General features: G+C 40.2%; 1 non-coding gene across 1 annotated transcript; it reads left to right on the forward strand.

The window, feature by feature from the left end:
* Positions 1 to 20,057: 20,057 nt before the first annotated feature.
* Positions 20,058 to 20,131, forward strand: TRNAN-GUU (transfer RNA asparagine (anticodon GUU)). The gene has a single exon. It is a non-coding gene; the product is annotated as a tRNA-Asn (tRNA).
* The last annotated feature ends 338 nt before the right edge of the window (positions 20,132 to 20,469 follow it).

Consider the following 20,469-nt stretch of genomic DNA (forward strand, 5'->3'; position numbering starts at 1 on the left):
TCATCAAACTCTATCATCATTGAAGCTGCACAGACTAAAGGAAAGGAAAACTTTCATTCAACTCCTGGTAACAAGGGAGGCTGAATTTAATGGGCTACCAGTTTTTACTGTTCCACTGCCTTAAGTGTACACATTGATAATTACTAAAATTCCATGGCAGAAAATTGGCAGTTCTGGGGGGAAAAGTGGAACCTTCTCTTGCCATTTTGCCAGAAGCCCATATGGCTCTTACTTTTTCTTTTCAAAATGATGCATACACCACTTGCAGCTGCACAGACATGTTCTGCCCATCATGTGGCAAAATATGTTCTAAACCAGAGTTTTGAAAGTTGTGAAACACTTTAACACATTAAGTTAATCGTTAATAAGTTTTTAAAATTGAATTATGTGCATGTTGAAAAGAGAATGTTTCTATTTACTTTGCATTACATGCTAAAAACTCTACCAGAATTAAGGTGAAGAATCACATCCATGGTTTTACTCCTCCCCTCCCCTTTGCCCCTGTTTTGACCTTTGGAAAGAGAGAAGTAGCTGCAAGAATTCTTGAAAGTCTCATTCTTACCCTTTTTCTTGCTTTCCCTTCCTCCTTCATAATCCCTTCTCCTTACCCTTACTGTTTCTTTAGCTTACATTTTCATCAGGCTGGGCATTGCAAACTTTGGAGTAGCAGGAGAAAGAGAGTTTTTAATTGGCCCAAATCTTGTTGCTCCATAAATTCCATTGATTCAAATGAGGCTATTCTAACTGCATCTTTAGCACAGTAAGTCACAAGTAGAATAGGACCATTTGAATCAATAGACTTTTATGGAGATGTTGACTCACTAAACTCCATTGATTCAACGGGCTATTCTAGTGTGATTTACTACACTAAGCAACAGGATTTGGGCCATAGATGCAAAAATTGCAAATTAAACACTAAAATGCCAATTAATGTCCAATGTGCAGTAATTGTTAATGTAACTGATTGTAATATGTTCATCTCCATACTAAAATGATGGCATTTTCCATGGTACTATATTTATATGCAGGGTCAGTTGTGATGGAGATATAAAAAGGTAAAGGTTCCCCTTGACAATTTTTGTCCAGTCGTGTCCAACTCTAGGGGGCGGTGCTCATCCCCGTTTCCAAGCCATAGAGCCACCGTTTGTCCGAAGACAATCTTCCGTGGTCACATGGCCAGTGCGACTTAGACATGGAACGCTGTTACCTTCCCACCAAGGTGGTACCTATTTATCTACTCGCATCTGCATGCTTTCGAACCACTAGGTTGGCGGGAGCTGGGACAAGCGACGGGTGCTCACTCCGTTGCGTGAATTCGATCTTACGACTGCTTGGTCTTCTGACCCTGTAGCACAGGCTTCTGCGGTTTAGCCCACAGCGCCACCACGGCCCTTATGGAGATATAAAGAAATGTAAAGAATGATGGAGAAACACCAAAATAATGAGCCATTGGTTACTAAAGACTATCCTTTGACAATAAGAACCTTTTGTTCCAGACTCACATGACAGTTTTAAAAGGTGAGAACTGGTGTGTAGCAACAGCAGAATCCAGACTATTTTAAGATGACTTGGAAGTGCATTTTTATCTGAACTAACTCCAAGTCCCCACCATGGGAATCCCATTCCTCAGGTCAGTTTTCCTAATATCATGAGCATTTTCGATCTTTCAACAACAAGGAAACCACCTGGTGCACTGTGCCAGTTCCAAGGCTATCTGGGACTCACAAAGGTTCATTTGGAAGTAAGCTCTATACAGCCTAATGGGCATTGGAACTGGCCCTACTATCTAACAGAAAGCTTTGGGACTACTCCACTGCACCAGGGTGTTTCCTTGCTGTTCAAAGCAGGTGACTCAGAGCATGCTGTTGAGTTTTATGCATTATGGGCCAATCCTCATTTCCTTGTATTTCACAAGGTTTTCCTTCAACCTGAGTGATATTTCTACCCAAGGTGGTCTCTTCCATATCATTCATTCATTCATTCATTCATTCATTCATTCATTCATTCATTCATTCATTCATTCATTCATTCATTCATTCATTCAACTTCTATATCCAACAATTTGGTTACCAAGGCCATTCTGGGTGGTATACAACACAATAAGATAATAGACAACAATTTAAAAACACTGAACACAATAGCTATATCTGGAAGTTGAGTCATGGCAACTGGACTTCTTTCATATTAGGTTAAAACATTTCACTACTCATCCAAGTACTGAAGAAGCTGCTTGGATGAGTAGCAAAATGTTCCAGCCTAATAAGAATGAAGGCTAGTTGCCATGACTCAACTTCCAGATTACCTCACCCGGATGACTGAGAATCATCACAGATATAATAGCTATATGAAAATCAAAATTAAACATATACAAAAAGCAACATAATATTAACTGCTGAGCTTCTTCATCAATCGATTTTTCTACTGATCTGCTAACATGTGTGGTTCCAAAGACATCACTAGAGACATCCCTTCGTTCTCTGGATGTTCATTATGGCTAGCATTTTACATCAGCAGAATTTGAAAATTCCACAGATCCCCTAGACTGTTCCTTTGTTTTCATGGAGCTTGGAATTATGAGTTAGGCTCCACTCAACAATTCATGAAGTGGGTTACAACAATGGTCCACCTGGGCTACCAGCTGGCTCAGTTGCCTGTTCCTGTATATGCATCTACTGCACTAAAGCAGTAGCATCCTTTATTGTTTTTTCCCCCAGAGATATCCTTCTTCTGAGTATCTAAAGGAGTGACATGGGCACATCCCCTGATCTTTGAAAGTTGCTACAGACTGGATGGTTATGGTAGACAGGTTGCTTCCTGATCCTCCTATCTCGTCTTCAGTTTTGGCATGGCATTGTTTCCATCAGAGGATGGACAGTTTGCTTAGTTGTAACTGCTGTTCTTCATGTTATTCCTCTCTGAATTTACACAACTCATTCATCTGTCCTTAGATTTGTCACACTATTTTATTGCAGACTGTAAATGAAAAGAAGGTGTTGGGGTGCATCTGGACATACATGATAGGGAGTGGGACTAATGGCTTTGGCAAAAGCTATACAGCTCTGGAAGATTCTGAATAAAGCTCCGTGCAGGCACAACACTTATTTGGGTGAATTCACAAATGACCACCTGAATAACCATAGTTACAGTAAGCAACCTGCCCTTATACAGAACTGTCTGCCTCCAAAATTAGATGAGTATTGACTGTCCACAACAAGCCAATGTAGCTTCTAAGCAAGAATAGGCAGGACTGTTGCTTAGACCCCTCCCACTCCCTTGCTACCTAGAGTTACCAAGTCAGCAATATTGTATTCTCTGAAGTTTCTGAGTCAGACCTAAACCCAGGACATGGCCCTTGGTGATGTTTCAGGGGTGCTATGTAGATTGCCAAATCAACACACAGGGCATCTGGATAAATGGTCTCAGAATCTAGGTAAACACCAAAACACAAGGTGACACGGCAATCTAGAGCAGGAACGACTGTTTCTTGCGGGGAGGGGAGCGGCCCCTAAGCAAACAGAAAAAAAGCACCCAGAAGCTCCATTGGTTACTTGTCATCCTTACTAGGCATGTATCCAAAACATGCACTCTTTCTCTCCCCCCCCCCACCTCAGCCATCACTTTTCATTGCACCTGGTTTTTAGGTACACTTATATTGTGCAGCACAATAAATAGAAAATACCTTCATGCTGAGCCAGTGGTTCTGGTGCCAGATGTGCATGAGGAAAATTGGGTGTCTAGGCTTCAAAGGCATCTCACATACAAAAATCAAACTTTCACCTCCTTTGGGAAACTGCTGCCCCTGAGAGCTGTCTTCCTGACTGGAGACATGTGGAAACTCAGCAGTTACCTGAGATTCAGTCTGGGTGGTAAGACCAGACAACCTTATGCTCCTGCTTCTATCAGTGTCAGATTAAAATACATTTTCTACTTTAAAATAAAATGTGATGGGACCCACACCTTATTTTTAAAGGATAAGCATACTTCTATGCTTCCTAGAAATGTGATTCTATTTTAAAAACAGGTGCACAGCCTCCAAGCCCTTAAACAGCAATTGTGCTTTATTTTGTTGCTGCCATTGCACTTCTCTCTTGTGTTTTTTTTTTGTACCAGTGGTAGTAGTATCACTGGCACCTACCTGCTTACTTGCCCTAGTGTAAACCAGGAGGCAGACGCATAGGCAGGTAGGCAATTCTTCTGACATCCTGAGTCAGGATGTGTCATGGAGTAAGGCAGGGAAGTGAGGCAGCAGCATCTCACTCCCTGGAGAGAAATGCAGCAGAATTTGCAGCTCATGGTGCTCCACTGTTTGATGCAGTCATTCTACCATGTGGCCTCACTCTGCCTAATGTACAGGCTGGCTCTGACAACCAAGATTTCTCTCAGTGTACTGATTACTGTGCTTCACTCCCATCAAATGGCATTAGACTGCCCCTACCCTACTATGCTTCAACCGTTGACCCATTGCCTCCATCTTTTAGTTCCATGGTTTTCCCCCAGAGTCTCAAGAACTGGCAGTCAGAAGATCTGACAAGCCTGTTCTGAACCCCTGAGATATGAGGAATGTGTCCAAGAGATAAACAGAATCATTTTATGAACTGTCCCACTGCACAGTGATGCTTGCTCTAGACTGTACACATAAGAGCCAATATAATTGTTCCAAAATCTTTGACAAGCTGATTTGCATATCAAGTGTTGCCTCATTCAGCTACATTGAATGATTTAATCAGTTGTGCCTCGTGTAAGCCCTACTCTATGTGCTTCCCCATCTCTTTCTCTCTCAGACTGTTTTCAGTTTCTCCAGTGCTCTCATTCCTCTCAGTCATTCATTCACAGTGTAAATCCATGTAATATAATAGTAGATTGGATGTCAACCCATCTTTTTTGCAATTATTTCTTAATTATTAAGTCATTATTATTATATTTTTTTATTTTGCTTTTCTTCTAAGGAAGCACTTTAAAATAAAAGCAGCTGGCTTTAAAAAATGGTAAGCAGCTACCAGACAACACGAAAAACAATTTGAACAATAAACCGTTAAAGTCATCACAATAATTGAAACACTTTAAAAAGCCAGATTGAAAAGGCACGTCTACATACCCTTGCAAAAAGCAAATGAGTGGAACTGATCACAACATCAAGGGGAGTTACATTCCATAATGAGGAAGCAACACCAGAGAAAGCTTTCTGTTTTGTGCATATCATCAGCTTCTGCAAGGATGGTATTCTCAAGCAGTCCTCTGCTGAAGACTTTAATGTCTAGACAGGTTCACAATACCCATGGCCTTGTTACACTGCCAGCCCTAAGATAGTTAAGGCTTAAAAAATTAAAACTGGCTTCTTGACCTGGACCCAAGAAGTCAGTTTTAACTGTGACCAGTATAGGTCTTTCAAGATTAGACTAACATGATTTTGAGACCATGTACTGTGCACTAAATGTGCCCAGTTGCCACATTTTGCATCAGTTATTATTAAACCGAAGGAAAAATTTTAAATAAAGAATATCCTCTGATTAAAGAGAAAGCAAACAAAATACAGTACTGATTCAAATATTTTTTTTAAAAAAACCTCTGTGTGTCTTTATTTCTACTGGTGGAGCAATATGTGAATGTAGAAGATAAACAAAATGTGGAGGGGTTATAGCATATGTGTGTGATTTAGAGGGAATCAGTAGCACTCTTGTTACCAGCTTCAATGGCAATGAGATTGGCTTTAATTTTAAAAAGATTCCATGGCAAAGAAATACGTTCATTTGGTTCATTTGTGCTTTTATTAGTAAAGTAAAAAGTCTGTGAAATTCAGACCTTTTAATAGGCCTTTCAGTTTATGCAATTTCAGGAGGTAATTATTTTAAGAACAATTGCTTGAGTTGAGATGTTACCTGGGGCAAGTCATATAAACAGAAAACAAAGTGCACAGTGCCATATTGTCAAATATCATGGCAGTAGAAAGCTTTAAAATCTCTTGTTTTCTTGGAATTCCTGTGGCTTGTTACTTACGATTGGTGCCAGAGGGGAATTAAGGCAACATGAGTGCAGGAACAAATGCTGTTAATTAAATGAGGGTAAATATTAAATGTAATCATTAAAAGTAAGTGCAGTTAAATTGACATTTGAGTCAAATCAAACTAACCATTAGTTTTGGGGTAGCACATGGTGAAAAGAGGGGAGAGACTCTGCCTGAGATCCTGCAGTCTCATCACTAGTGAGAGTAGACAGAGAGGAGAGTTAAGCATGACACATTTTTCTGTCCATGGCAACATGCTTTTAAAAAGCTTTTTAAATATATATCATTGTCATTTGTCCAGCACAAATGTATAAGTAAATGCACATACTTGTGTGTCTGTATCTGTGTATAATGGAATCATAGAGTAATGGTGTTGGTAAAGATTTGTACAATTTTAAGAGAAATCAGAGAGGGAAGAGAAGGAATAAGACCATCAAGTCCAAACCTTGGCTCAATGAAGGAGTATGTGTAAAACAAACAAACAAAAAATGCTACAGAAGTATTGCAGCACCTTTAAGACTTAACACATTTGTTTCAGTGTGAGCTTTCATCAGCTACAATCCATTTGTTCAGATACATGGAGTATATGTAGATTCTAGATTTATACACAGTGTTGAGGTTGTAGGGATGGGAGTGGAACCAAGTAGGATTGGAAGCAGAAAATAGCAGTAGTAATACTGCATAGTTATATCTGAGAATCTATTTTCAGTCACAATGGCATTATGGACACTGGTGCTGAATATTCAAGGTACTGATAATATTTATAACCTTGCAATTCTTGCCATAGGTAGAGGCAAAAGGCTTGAGTTTTCAGGACTTGAATGTTCAGAATATAGTTGGTTAAACTGAGGTCAGAGTCTTGGTGTGGGATGAGAGTGGGACAAAGTGGAATGAAAGATGGAAGATGGCATGTGCAAATACAGTTTCAAAGGTGACATACCGGTAGGTAATGAACATTAAATGTTTTGATTACTGTACAACCCTGGCAGTCAGTAAATATAAGTTACAGTACTTGAGTGTTCAGAAAGTAGTAGCTTGGGATGCCAAAAACAATTGTTTGGTTGTACACAAGATTGTAGAGAAAGCCAAATTAGTATTATAATGTGCTACGATACAATGCGTCGTATAAAGCATCAGCTTCTATTTATCTGCTCAATGCATACTGAAATATATGGATTTGACCAACTTCAGATGTTCCCCTCTTAAATCTCTTTGTAATTCCCCTTAGTCCACAAAAGTAACTTTCCTAAACTCTGATTTCACAAGCCTGAAGTCTCTCCAGTCCTTGCTCACTCTGACTGGCAACAGCTCTCTGGGGATTCACAGGAGAATCCTCTTCTATCATACCAAGAAATCCCAAGGGAAGAACATGGGGTTTTTTGCACGCAAATCTTGTGCTGTATCACCAAGCTACAAGCCTTTACCAAGGACTGCCTTAAAACACTACTGTGTTTTACAGCCTGTACTATGTAGGTTTTAGGAATCATCCAGTTTAAAGCAGAAATAATCAAAAGTGCACCGCTGGGTACTTGAAATATTTATATTTCTTTCATATCTCCATTCAGCAGCTAACTGTGCTTTGCTTTAAGCTGTTTTTTCCAAAAAAAAAAATCTAAGCTACAATGCTCAACATGCTTACTGGACAGTAAAACTAAAAATAAAACAAGCCTTGCTTCCAAGTAAATTAGCTTGCATTCAGGACAGAGTGAGTAGTGACAATTTATCACAGAGGTTGCAAAACTCCAACTCCTCTCATTCAATACTATTAGATATGCTGGTTGGGTTGGAGTTGATGAGAATTATAGTTCAAGAAAATCTAAACTTTCATATGTTTTCTGTCATTATTTTAATTACAACAGATGCCAAGTATCATCCATTCCAAGACACCATAGACTGTTCATAATTAGAAAACACAGACATTGACCCCCTACAAACTGGGGAGAGGGGCAAATCCTCAGTTCACTGCCTGATCTGTCCTTACACCCGAGGACATATTTGCTTTAGAATAGGCTCTATTGAATCAAATATCTAGATAATAGCACTATATAGCACCATTTTCCACATGACTGTTAAAGTTGCAATACTTCATAAAGCAGAGGCAAAGCATGGAAACAGGAAGCAGAATTATTTTGCAATTTGTACATTTTGAAGAACATACCGTGCCTTTTGGAGACTGCTAGATGTATTAAAAATACATTTCTCTAACAGGCAAAAAGTCTAATTAAACACAGTATGAGACTCAAACCATTAAATTTGCAAGGCTTTTGTAACTTACATTGCCACTTATGTGATTTCTTAAAAATTGAATTAGGACTTGCATTATTTATTTTATGATATTATTTTATGTTCCAAATCAGAAATGCTAGTCTGTATATTGTTTATTATGATTTTAAACATATGTATTTTTAGCTGTTTTATACTGCCTTGAGTCCCTTCATTGGGAGAATGGGAGGATGTAGATGAAGTAAGTAAATAAATTAAAAAGTTCCTGTGGTTCTGTATGTATGTATGTATGTATGTATGTATGTATGTATGTATGTATGTATGTATGTATGTATGTATGTATGTGTGTGTGTGTGTGTGTGTGTGTGTGTGTGTGTGTGTGTGTGTGTGTGTGTTTGTTTGTTTGTTTGTTTGTTTGTTTATTTATTTATTTATTTATTTATTTATTTATTTATTTATTTATTTATTTATTTATTTATTTATTTATTTATTAGACTTATATACCACTCATCTAGAACATGTCTACTCTAATGTACCACTATATCATGATGCTGCTATTAGCAAAGTTTGGGCCTATATCCAACTGCTGTTCATGACTTGAGTATGCCCATTGAATCAATAGAAACTTACTTATGTAAGTTCTGTTGATACAGCAGTTGTACTGCAGTTTGGACTAGCAACTGGATTTACACCTTGATTTCCTCTTCTTCCCTCCCATAATTTGGAAATCACTTCAGCTGATTCTTCTTTGTGGTCTCTGTGAATTCACACTAATCTGCGCCTGCACAGAGCAGCTTCAGAATCTTCTAGAGCTCAGGCACATGGTGTCGGGACCTCCCACACGCTGGCTATAACCCCAACACTGGCACCAAGTGCCTCAGTTCCATGGAACTGCCCATCGCTGCGCAGCATGCCATATGGTACACGTGATAAACAGCGGGGAGGAAGGGTGGGAAGTGTGAATTCACAGATGACCACTTGGACCAGATTTACAGGTAGGTCACTTCTTTTTCTTCTTCATGGTTTCTGTGAATGCACACTAATGGGTGACTAGCAAGCTGACTTACCAGGTGGAGGGTGTCACGATAAAACAGATTCCAAGACAGCACTCCCAACGGCAGCCTCTGCATTGGCTGCTGGTAGTGGGTTGCAAATGTGAGTGGCATGGACCATGTAGCAGCTTTGCAGACATCCGCCAGGTTTACCCCTCTAAGGAAGGCCGTGGAGGAGTCAACTGCCCTAGTAGAATGGGCTCGAATTGTAGTCGGTAAAGGTGCATGAGCTAGTTCGTATGCTAGGTGGATTGTAGCAACTATCCACCAGGAAATCATTTGTGCTGACACTGGAAGGCCCTTTGATTGTCCTTGACATCCAAGGAGTGGAGAGTTTTTTCCAGTTTTGATGTTGGATTCGGGAAGAGGGTAGGTAGTACTATAGGTTGATTAAGGTGGGAGGTCATAGTCACCTTCGGAAGAAAAGAGAGGTCTGGGAATAGGGTCACCTTATCAGGGTGGAATTGCAGGAATGGTGGGTCAATTTGAAGTGCTGTTAATTCGCCAGCGCGTCATGCTGAAGTAATAGCCAGGAGGAAGCCTGTCTTTAGCGCAAATAGCTTTAAAGAAGTGGTTGCCATAGGCTCAAATGGCGGACCCATGGGTTTTCTCAATAGTAACTGCAAGGACCACTGGGGTGTGGGCGGTTTGTGGGCTCAACGCATATTTTTGAGACCTTTCAAAAACTGTTTTAGAGTTGGATGCCGGAATAAGCCGGCGGCATCTGAGGCAGGAGGTTGATGAGCTACTATTGCAGCTATATACACTTTGAGGGTGGAGTGCGACAGACCTCAAATTCACAGATGACCACTCGAAGAACCAGAGTTATAGGTAGGTACTTCTTTTTTTCTGTGCTTAGAGTACTGTGACCATAATCCATCAGTCAGTCAGCTTCGGCACCTGTAACCACAGATTTTTTACAAATTTTACCAAATGTGTCTGTGTGTGAGAGAGATACATAACTAATAAAGTAAATTCATCATGAGCACAACAGCTGCTAAAACCTTTCCTCTAGTTTTTTTTTGGCAGACATGATAAATAAAGCTACTTAAACAGTTACATGAGAATCCATTTCAGCATATAATTTGCACATTCATTCAGACAAAGTTCTTTTGGACATTCCTCTAGTCAAAATGTACAAGATATTTTCCTGGGACTTGTGCATAAATCACAGAAGAATTTATAATAAATAAGATCCTCTGTGCATGGTGTTGAAAAATAGGAATTTTTGCATACTTCCCATCCAGATAAAAGAAGGCATGGTTTGGAAATATAATCTGTGAACGGCTTTCTCAAAATGAGTGAAGGAACTGAAACAACAAGAAGAAAATGTCTCAGTCTTGTAATGATGGTACTACCTACTGAATCATTTTCATTACTTAGCGTCCTGTGACTGTAACTAATCTCTAATTTTAGACTTCAACTTACTTAAACAAAAAGAAGCCAAAGAGACAGAGACATTATACAGGAGTGAGCCCAATCTTCTGTCCTTTTATTTCTATAACTGTAAGATTGGATCCCACACATATTTATGTGCAAGTAGATGCCAGTGAAATTATTAGGGCTTAATTGAAATTTATAGGTTTTAAAGAAAATATTTTAGGGCTTAGTTTCCATAAAATAATAGTCTACTGAATCCAGGGGATTTTATGAGTCACCTCCTCTGTACATTCTATTAATTCAGATGGGTCCGCTCTAGCTGTGATTTACTTTAGAAAGTCACAAGTAGAGTAGGCCCATTTGAATCAATGGAACTTACAGAAAAGTTGACTCGTCAAATCCCCCATGGATATAATGGGCCAACTCTAGTGCAACCTACAACACCAAGCAACAGGATTTCAGCCGAACAATTAATTCATTCCACTATTGATTCAATAATCTACTGTAGAAACTGAATTTAGGCCACTATATTTAAACGAATGAATAAAACTTTAGAAGCAACTGAATATTTATAAAATACTACCAAAAATTATCTTCATCATCAGCCAGTTTCCAAATTATTCTAAGTACAGTTTAAAAAAGGAGGGATCCCTGTGAGTCTGGAATTAAAGGAATAAAGACAGCAATTGTTTAAAGTTTTGTAATGTTGTTACAGTGTTTTAAAGGGCATTTATGGGTGGAATGGCAAGAGGAGCAGACCTATAACATTTTAAAAAATAAACCATATGTAGTCACATGGACTTTTTTCTTTCTAATGTTTTTATGTTCTAATAAGTAAACGTTTTCAGCAGCTTTAGGACATAAAGTGTGCTTGTTAACAATTTGCACTGGAAGGAAGAGAAAATCCCTGAGAATGTTAGTACTTTGTTGAGGAAATGTGACAAAACAAAAGAAGAAAAGGGGAATTTAAAAAATGTGGAACAACAAACGGTGAAATCAGAAATTTATCAAATTGTGGAGTAAGCTAATAAACTAACTAGAAATTTTTAAACATTATCCACTTTCCCTGATGTGGTGTTCTGAAGAAAGTTCTGTGCTTGGGCATTAGCTATAAATGAATATTGTAGTTCCACAATTGTTCCACAATTAGACCTTCATCAAAAATGGATTACTATTCAAAGAGGTTTTTGTTTTGTTTTGTTTTTGCTGATTTGTCTTTACTATGGATATAACAGAGACTTGCAGTTAAGGTTCTGGTATGTAAATCCCTATGTACATCAATTTTACTGTCATTAATGTATGTATTTGGTACCCAGTGTGGTGGGTAGAGTAACATAGGACACAGGAGGTCCAGGTTTGAATCCCCGCTCAGCCATAGAAACTCACTGAGGTTGGGGAACTGCCTTGAAAACCCCATGGCACAGAAGTTAAACTTAAACCTCTGCTGATAACCTGAGTTCAATCAAGGTTGACTCATCCTTCCACCTTCCAAGGTCAGTAATATGAGTGCTCAGTTTGCTGGGGGCAAAGCACATAACAATTATGTATTTAATTCTCTCTGATTTCACTGTCTGCAGTCCCATCTCCAACCATGCATGCCACACAGACAGACAGACAGACAGACACAGACACAGACAGACAGACACACACACACACACATACACACACACACGTATATGTATAGGGCAACAGGCCATATGCAGGCCATATGCATCACCCACATACACACACATGGCATGCATATGATTGCGGGAGAAAAATACTACCCCCATGGAATTTTCCAGTTGTATAACCACGCTAGTTTGCTGCCAGAAAAACAAGCCTTGTGGCATCTTAAAGACTAACAAGTTTTATGTGGCATGATCTTGTATGGGCTGTATGCCTCTGAAGAAGCAGGCTACAGTCCACAAACACGAAATAAAATTGTTAGTGTACTTTAAGATATCACAAGACTCTGTTATTTTATTGCCCTTTAATTGTGTCTTCTTTGTGCATATCCTACAGGCCTGTGGTTAGACTCGATAAATTAGACAAGGCCCTTGGCCTGGTCTGAGGTGGCCTTACTATGAACCAAACAAAGGTGGCAGACTCAGGCTGGGTGTCCAGAAAAGGCAGCCCACCATTAGTTATTTAATGTCTCCTTATTGTATTTTTACAATACAATATTTTACAATACAATTATTGTATTTTTTACAATAAGCATGACAAGTGTTTATGGGATTTTCTCCCTTAGGTGCCAAAACAACTTGGATGGCTTTGATGGTTATGTGTGTGGTGCTATCCATTTCTCTGCAGAGACCTAGAATTAGTATATCAAGGCTTACCTGAATGACTAAAAACAATGTAAATGACTGAGCCACTACATGAGCTTGAGCTGTCAGAAAGTGGATTTTGTTGCAAAACATAGGAAATACATGGGACTTCTGTATCAGGGCAGATACCAAACCATGTATCTCTGGATATGCTCTATACTGACCTTGAAAGCTGTTGAATGTGATTTGTTGGGTAGAGAAGATTTGGGATTCTTGGTTCAAACCAAACCAAACATGGACCAAGCCTAAAGCACAGCATAGGTTATATCCTCCAAGACAAGGGGAAGACTCAGGAACTCTCCTAGGAAGCTGCCCCTATTGACACCAGCATCTGTGACTCCTGAGGCAGTTGCCTAACTCTTTCTAATGGGAGGTCTGGCCCTGGAGAGGTGGAGTGCAATATTCCTGTCTCACAAGTTAGTAAGATGGCACCAAGAGAAGCTTTGGCCAGTTTGTTGCTGTAAGAATGTGTACTCAGAAGCTTTCTGCAGTGTGCATGCTTCTTTGTATTGGGGCCAAGATATGATGCGAAAGAAATTCTTATAATGGAAGAAGAAGAAAACTCAAATCCATCCACTAAGAAAATGGGGGGGGGGACCCAAGCAGCTGTTTTTTCTTTCATTCTTTCCTTAATTTCTATAAGGTAATGGCACCAAGATAGTTGTAAAGCAGAAGGCATAAGTGTCAGGTATTTAAGAAAGGAGAAGATAGGAAGAATTTCAGGTACAGACAGTTCTTGAACCAGAAAGGACTGGGTGCCATTGGGTGCCGAACTCTGGTTCATGCAAGGACATTGTCACAGTGTATTCCTGAGACAGTTGTATAAGGGCCTTATACAAAATGTAGACTTTGACCTCCAGTGAACATGGAGGGTTGAATAATAGGCACCTTCTAACCAGGTGGAGCAGGGAGAGACTGTATTCTCCATTCTTGTTATATAAGACAATAGGGAATTTTTGGTAAAAGGGTTTAGATTAGAATTTTATTTCTGTTTGTTAGCAGGGTGGGTGGGTGGAAGGAAGGAAGGAAGGAAGGAAGGAAGGAAGGAAGGAAACTTAGCCCAGTCTTACCAGCTCTCCCAAAAAATCCTGTCCTTTCTGTCATAAAAAGCCACTCTAAAGGTAAAGGTTCCCCTTGACATTTTTAGTCCAGTCGTGTCCAACTCTAGGGGGCAATGCTCATTCCGTTTTTCAAGCCGCAGAGCCAGCACTTGTCTGAAGACAGTTTCTGTTGTCATATGGCCAGCGTGACTAGGGAACGCCATTTTACTTTCCCACCGAGGTGGTACCTATTTATCTACTTGCATTTGCATGCTTTCGAACTGCTAGGTTGGCAAGAAGCTGGGACAAAGCAATGGGAGCTCATTCCATTGTGTGGATTCGATTTTTTGACTGCTGGTCTTCTGACCCTGCAGCACAGGCTTCTGCGGTTTAGCCCACAGCGCCATCACATCCCCATAAAAGCCACTCTAGATGCACCTTTAAGCAGAAAAGGGTACATTTACTTACAGTTAACATCTGTAACTCAGAAGAAAAACATGTTAAAATTGGAATCTCCAACATGAAGGAGCCCCTGCATGAGTGCTTCTCTAATGGAGGTCAGAGAAAGGAAGTGGCAATCAGCAAAACAAAAGGAATCCCAGGTAAATAGGAAGAGGGAGTTGACCTCAGTGTTAGAGGTGGAGCAAATGCTGCCAATTGAATTAGTGCCAAAAACTACTCTCTTACTGATGCCCAGTGGTAGTGTATGCAAGACTGCTATTTTTCCAGGGAAGTCCTCCATTGCCTGAAGCATCTTTTTGCCTTTGGCTTCCTCTGGCATGTTAAGTGCCAAACTATTCTCTCACATATTGCATCTTATTGTTTACCTCTCATGGCATGTACAGACTATTTAGTGCAACGTAACAACAGACAGTCTGATCTTTGGAATGCAAGACCTACCATTAGGCAAAGGGAAGTAGTTGCTTAGATGGCAGATACTGAAAGTGACAGCAAGGTGCTGAAGGAGAGGGATGCATGCTATGTAGGTTACTGTACTTGCACCCTTACTCTAGTTGGCTGCCTTCAGGTACAATGAAAGACACTGCTGCATTGCTAGTGTTGCAGAAAATTTGGCCACCAGTCTGGTTATCTTTTTTACATGGAATGGGAGGGATGCCATTTTATTCCTTGCCTTAGGTAGCAAAATATCTTTACTCAGAAGGAAGTTTGAAGTAGCTTATTGCCCCCTAACTATACATGGAGTTTCAGCTAATGTGCCAGTGTTGTATCAGGCTAAAACTAAGCAAACCCAAACTCAGATCTCTACCAGGAGGCTCACTAAGTGATTTTCAGCAAGTCACACTCAACTTGTCCTACTCTGCAGGTTTGTTGTGGGGATAAAACAGAAGTTGTGGTGGGTCATCTGAAGAGTATGAAATATCTAAGCATTTTTTCCCTAATAGAATAAAAAAGCACTGCAGCCTAAAAAGACATGCTCTCTTGAAGGACTCCTGACCAGTCCCTGCTTAACTGCTCCTTTCCACTGCAGCCCTTGAGTATGTTCTGTTGCTGCACAAACAGGTGGCTTCCCTATCCAATTAATTTACAGTCATGTTTCTGCCTGATACTTAAGCTGAAATCATTAACATGTGTCCTGGGTACTACCTGAATGGAAAAGCAAGTTCCCAAGTTGTTTTGCTGTCACACTGCCCTGTTTCGATTACAAATCCCCCTCTGGGCACAAAGTGAGCTGGACACCTAGAGTGAAGCTAAAGAGTTATTTGTTCCCTAGGTGGACACTAATGAATGGCTGCAGTGCTGCCCTGAATAAGGAGATCCTAGTTCACAGTATTAAAAGTTTTAATAGAAAGCCTTGTGAAGCCAGAGGCTGAGAGCAGAAGGGGTGGAGAAGCAGGAGGCAAAGTAAATCACAGCAGACCTTGTGAGACCCTCTGCCTCAGTAGTCCACCCAGGAGGAAGCAGCCAGCGCGCTGCAGTGATCGCTCTCCCTCTCTCCCTGAGCTTCACAAGTTCCACTGCAAAGAAATTTCCATCTGTTTTAGTGAAATAAATGAGACTATTGGAAATGGAGTGGATTTAAAATCTAGTCAAAATGGGCTCTTTTTCATTCCCTCCCTCTTTTTCTTTGTCTCTGCATCTTTTCTTCCATTTGCTATATATCAGGGGTCAGGGAACTTTTTTACTTTTTACCCCCCAAAAAATTTATATACGCCAACATTACCCCCTTGATTTGAAAGGAAGGAAATCATACATTATTTGAATTCAAAATATTATTGAATCTACACAGGCTATGTACTGAACTAGCAGCATATAAGTATCAATGGCTGCCAGGCTACGTACCAAACTAGCAAGATGCTCCAAATTTAATAAAGATATGCACTATTTTTGTTGGAACACATTGCACTCCAGCCATGGGGTGGTATAGGGAGTAGTAAGGTGTCCAATGTACCTAGCAAGTTGCATTAATTTTTTGCTAGCTCGCAGAGGAGTTAATCATCATCAGTGGCTTCCAGAGTGGTGCTAGCAATGACATGCTTGCTAGAAACAGCCAACACAGAGTTGGGGGGGGGGGGCGTTTCCTACCACTTTAATCATTCTGTGTGGTGTGCAAAAAGGAACAAACCAGGCTACAGGTCATGTCACACATCCTGGTGCCACAGCCCAATATCAAAGACCAGTGCACTATTTTTTTTAATCATCATCACTGGAAAACTCAGCAGTGGCCAGAGGATTGGAAAAGATTGGTCTACATCCCAATCCCAAAGAAGGGCAGTGCCAAAGAATGTTCCAACTACTGTACAATTGCACTCATTTCACACGCTAGCAAGGTTCTGCTCAAAATCCTACAAGGTAGGCTCTGCCCATTACCCCCAGGATTTTCATTTTTACCGCATTTGGGGTAATTTACCCCTGTTCCCAGACCACTGCTATATATTGTCTTTATTTCTCTCTTCCCAGGTTCAGTGACTCAACATAAGCATATTCTGAAATGGTAGCCAATGTACTAAAAATGTGGCAGAATAATTAATATTCAACTATAGGTGTCTACTGTCTTTGTTGCAGCATTAATGATACAAAAAGACATACAGTATCTGCTGAAATTCTTCCTCTTACCCACTTTTGGGAGTTCAGGTACTATCCCAAACTCTAAGCCTAACTATAGGGAAGTGTAGGAGGAAGAATTTCAGCAAGTGTGCCTTTTTATACCATTAATGCTGCAACACAAGAGTAGACAGCCATAACTGAATATTCATAATTTTGCCCATTTTATAGTTAAGAATTTCAGGATCTAGGCCTGTAAATCATATTTTAAGTCTTTAAAATTGAATCTTATATTTTAAGTAATTAGTTAAAATATTTTTCCTCCACAGAGATTTTTTTTTACTTTCTAAATTGTTCCAAAATAGTAACTCACACATCCACATATGTTTCTCAATAAATATGGGTTTGAATAACTCTATTCTGACTTGACAAAATATTCTAACCAGACATGCTCAGATTATCTGCCAAGAGTGCTTTTAAGAGCTGAAGTTGCTTTTAATTTGCTTAATTTGGTTTGGTTATATATGAATAAATTGGATTTGAATACTCATCTGTTCAGTAGGATTGGTAACTCTTTTTTCCTGCCAGGATTCCTGGGCTTTAATACAGGGGACAGGCAACCCATAGACCACATGCAGCTCCTCTTGCCTATTTTTGCATCTCCTGGACTTCTCCCCTACCGCCACTGGAAAATAGGTTGTTGCTGCTCAAAACAAGTAGATTCATGTTCCTGGAAGATTCCAGGAAGTGTGTGTTATTTGCAGTCAAGCTAGAAATGACCCTGATAGTGTTTTCAGGGTAAGTCAGATGTTTAAGGAGTGTTTTTACCAGTACCGCCCTGCAAAGTATGTTTCCATGGTGGATCAGAGATTCAAACCAAGGTCTCCTAAGTCCCCCTCTATCACTACACACTATACCAAGTCAGTGTGGGAAGTGTGATTTTCCTTTAATGTACACAGCTGTAGCCAGTCCCAGATCCACCAAAGTAGTCCGGCTATTTTAACAATGCTGTGACACAAATTTTGCAGTAGAGCCTTTCCTCTTAGTGTAGATACAATGGCAAGAAAAACATCACTTGTTTGTCAGGCAATGGTGTGGTTAGCTAGGGCTGGATAACATTTTTCCATTTAAGATCTGCATTACTTCAGTCAAAACCTGTCAGCATTCTCATTCCAAGACAGATTAGTTCAACGGCCAGAGCTTGGCTGGATGTTTAGAACAGGGGTAGCAACTGTGGGCCTCTTGATATTGCCAGATTCTAATTCTCAGTAATCCTAGTCAGTATGATCAGTGATTAAGGATTATGGGAATGGTGGTCCAACAACAACATCTGGAGGGTCTCAGTGACTAACATAAGCCACATCTGTGTCAGTGGGTCTACTCTGCTTATGGATCTAACCCACTCTTTGTTGCAGTGTGATGTGTTGCATTAAGAAGACTGCAAGGTATGACCTAAAACTATGACTGCCAATCAATCTGAGAGAAATTTGGATTCATTGCATTGGGCAGGGGCGGCATCTACTTGATATTTTTCCAAGGACAGCAGCTGAGAAATTTCAATAGGCTGGGGCTCTTTAAGTGATCACTCAGTGATGTTGTTTGCACATGGAATCTGAGGTCTTAATGAATTTTTCCTGGACCTGAGGTTCAGTTTCCTGAACCTGCCCAACCTGGTCAGGTCTTTACAAGTCTTTCTTAAAGCCACAGCTGCCCAGGGACAGATATAGCAAAATGACCTCTTTGGAATATAACTCCCAGAATATTTCAGCCCTCATGGCTGATGGGAGATCTTGATCTTAGAGGCAATAGGAGGTGGCAGTGTTGATTTATGGGCTCCATATATATATGTACAGTTTGAATACTCCCTCCCACATGCTGGGTACTGCCATGTTTGACTATAAATACAAAGGCAGCTGCAAATGTGGGGAGTTTAAATTAGAAATGGGGAGGAAGAAGTAAAAATTAGCTATCAAGTGAGAAGTTGTGGGGGGGAATTCACAATGGAGAGATGATCCATGATTTGGCAGTAGCAAAAGGCCTGAAAAATAAGGTGCTAAAGCAAATAATACATTTATTTATTTATAAACAATTGGCTGTCATATGTGCCCACTAGAAAGACAAAAATAATTTGAAACATTGACAGGATAATATCTGAACTTGAACCAACTTTTCTCCAGAAGGTTAGAAAATAGCAGGTGAGGTTTAAAGGACTGCTCTTCAAGCAGGGTATTACAGTATGTCATAAAAAATAGAAAAAGTGCAGTGGGAGGGCTGAAAATACCGATAGGAAAGCCAGCATGTTGGCCATGTGGTGCAATTTCAATAATGCAGACAATGTAGTTCAAAATTAAACTTTAAACATTAATTCCATTACCCGTGAAGCTGTATGTGTGGGACTGGGACTTTTCGGGGGAAAATCCACTTTCAAAACTAAGGCATGCATTTAAAATGACCAGCTACAGTAGTTATCACAACAAAACAGCACAGGAAGACACTGCGAGAAAGGAAAATGCATATTCGTTACAGAGAGGCAGGAAACGCAAGGCCAGTATGCTGTGAACGGTGCACATGAACTGTATTACAAATAAGTACTAATTCTGCTCAGCAGACAATTTTAGTAGCGTCGTCACCTGCTATCTGCACAGTTTTTATAGTGCCCCGTTATGTTAAAATGACTGCTGCTTTGGACTAAATAAGGCGTGGTTTGCAGTTTTAACTTCTAGGGGAAGATGTGTCTTAAAAACTTGTTCATATAACCGCAGAAGCCTGTGCATGGCTACTGATAAGTAAATCCTATTTAATTCAGGGGGATTTACCCCCAGGTAGATGTGCGTGGAATTACAGTCTCCTATCTTGCTGTTAATGGTCTACAGCATCATACTAAAATTAAACCTTTATAAAAACATTAACATGGTTGAATCTTTCCCGTAAGCACTTTTGCTTCAGTCGAATACAGTATATAAAGAGAACACTGCCGTCATATATGGGACAGCCATATTGTTTTGCAGTTAGATCTAACCAGTTTCTAAAAGCGGAACTGGCAGGTGTCTCTGTGGCGCAATCGGTTAGCGCGTTCGGCTGTTAACCGAAAGGTTGGTGGTTCGAGCCCACCCAGGGACGTTAACTTTTGCGGCACACAAAAATTACTGTATTTTTCATTTTATGTGAGTAAGGTGAAAGGGAATGATTGAGAAGGGGTGGGTGAGACAGCTCTTTCAGTACAGTATATGTAGCTGTGGCCAGCTTGGCAAGACGCCGGTGGATGTATTCATAAAATGAAAGCAATGCCACCGCACCAAGCCTGTTTACAAGTCTGTTCTGTAGCCTTTTAAAGGGCCGGCGGCTCTTTATTTTTCTATTCGGGAAAGCCAGCGTGCTGGAGGCAACAGCTGACTTTACGTAAGGCTCCTCGTCTGCCCGAGAGAAACAGAGCAAGCTAGTACCGAGTGCACTGCTGG

This window comes from Pogona vitticeps, chromosome 6, assembly GCF_051106095.1.
Source record: "Pogona vitticeps strain Pit_001003342236 chromosome 6, PviZW2.1, whole genome shotgun sequence".
NCBI classification, from domain to species: domain Eukaryota; kingdom Metazoa; phylum Chordata; class Lepidosauria; order Squamata; family Agamidae; genus Pogona; species Pogona vitticeps.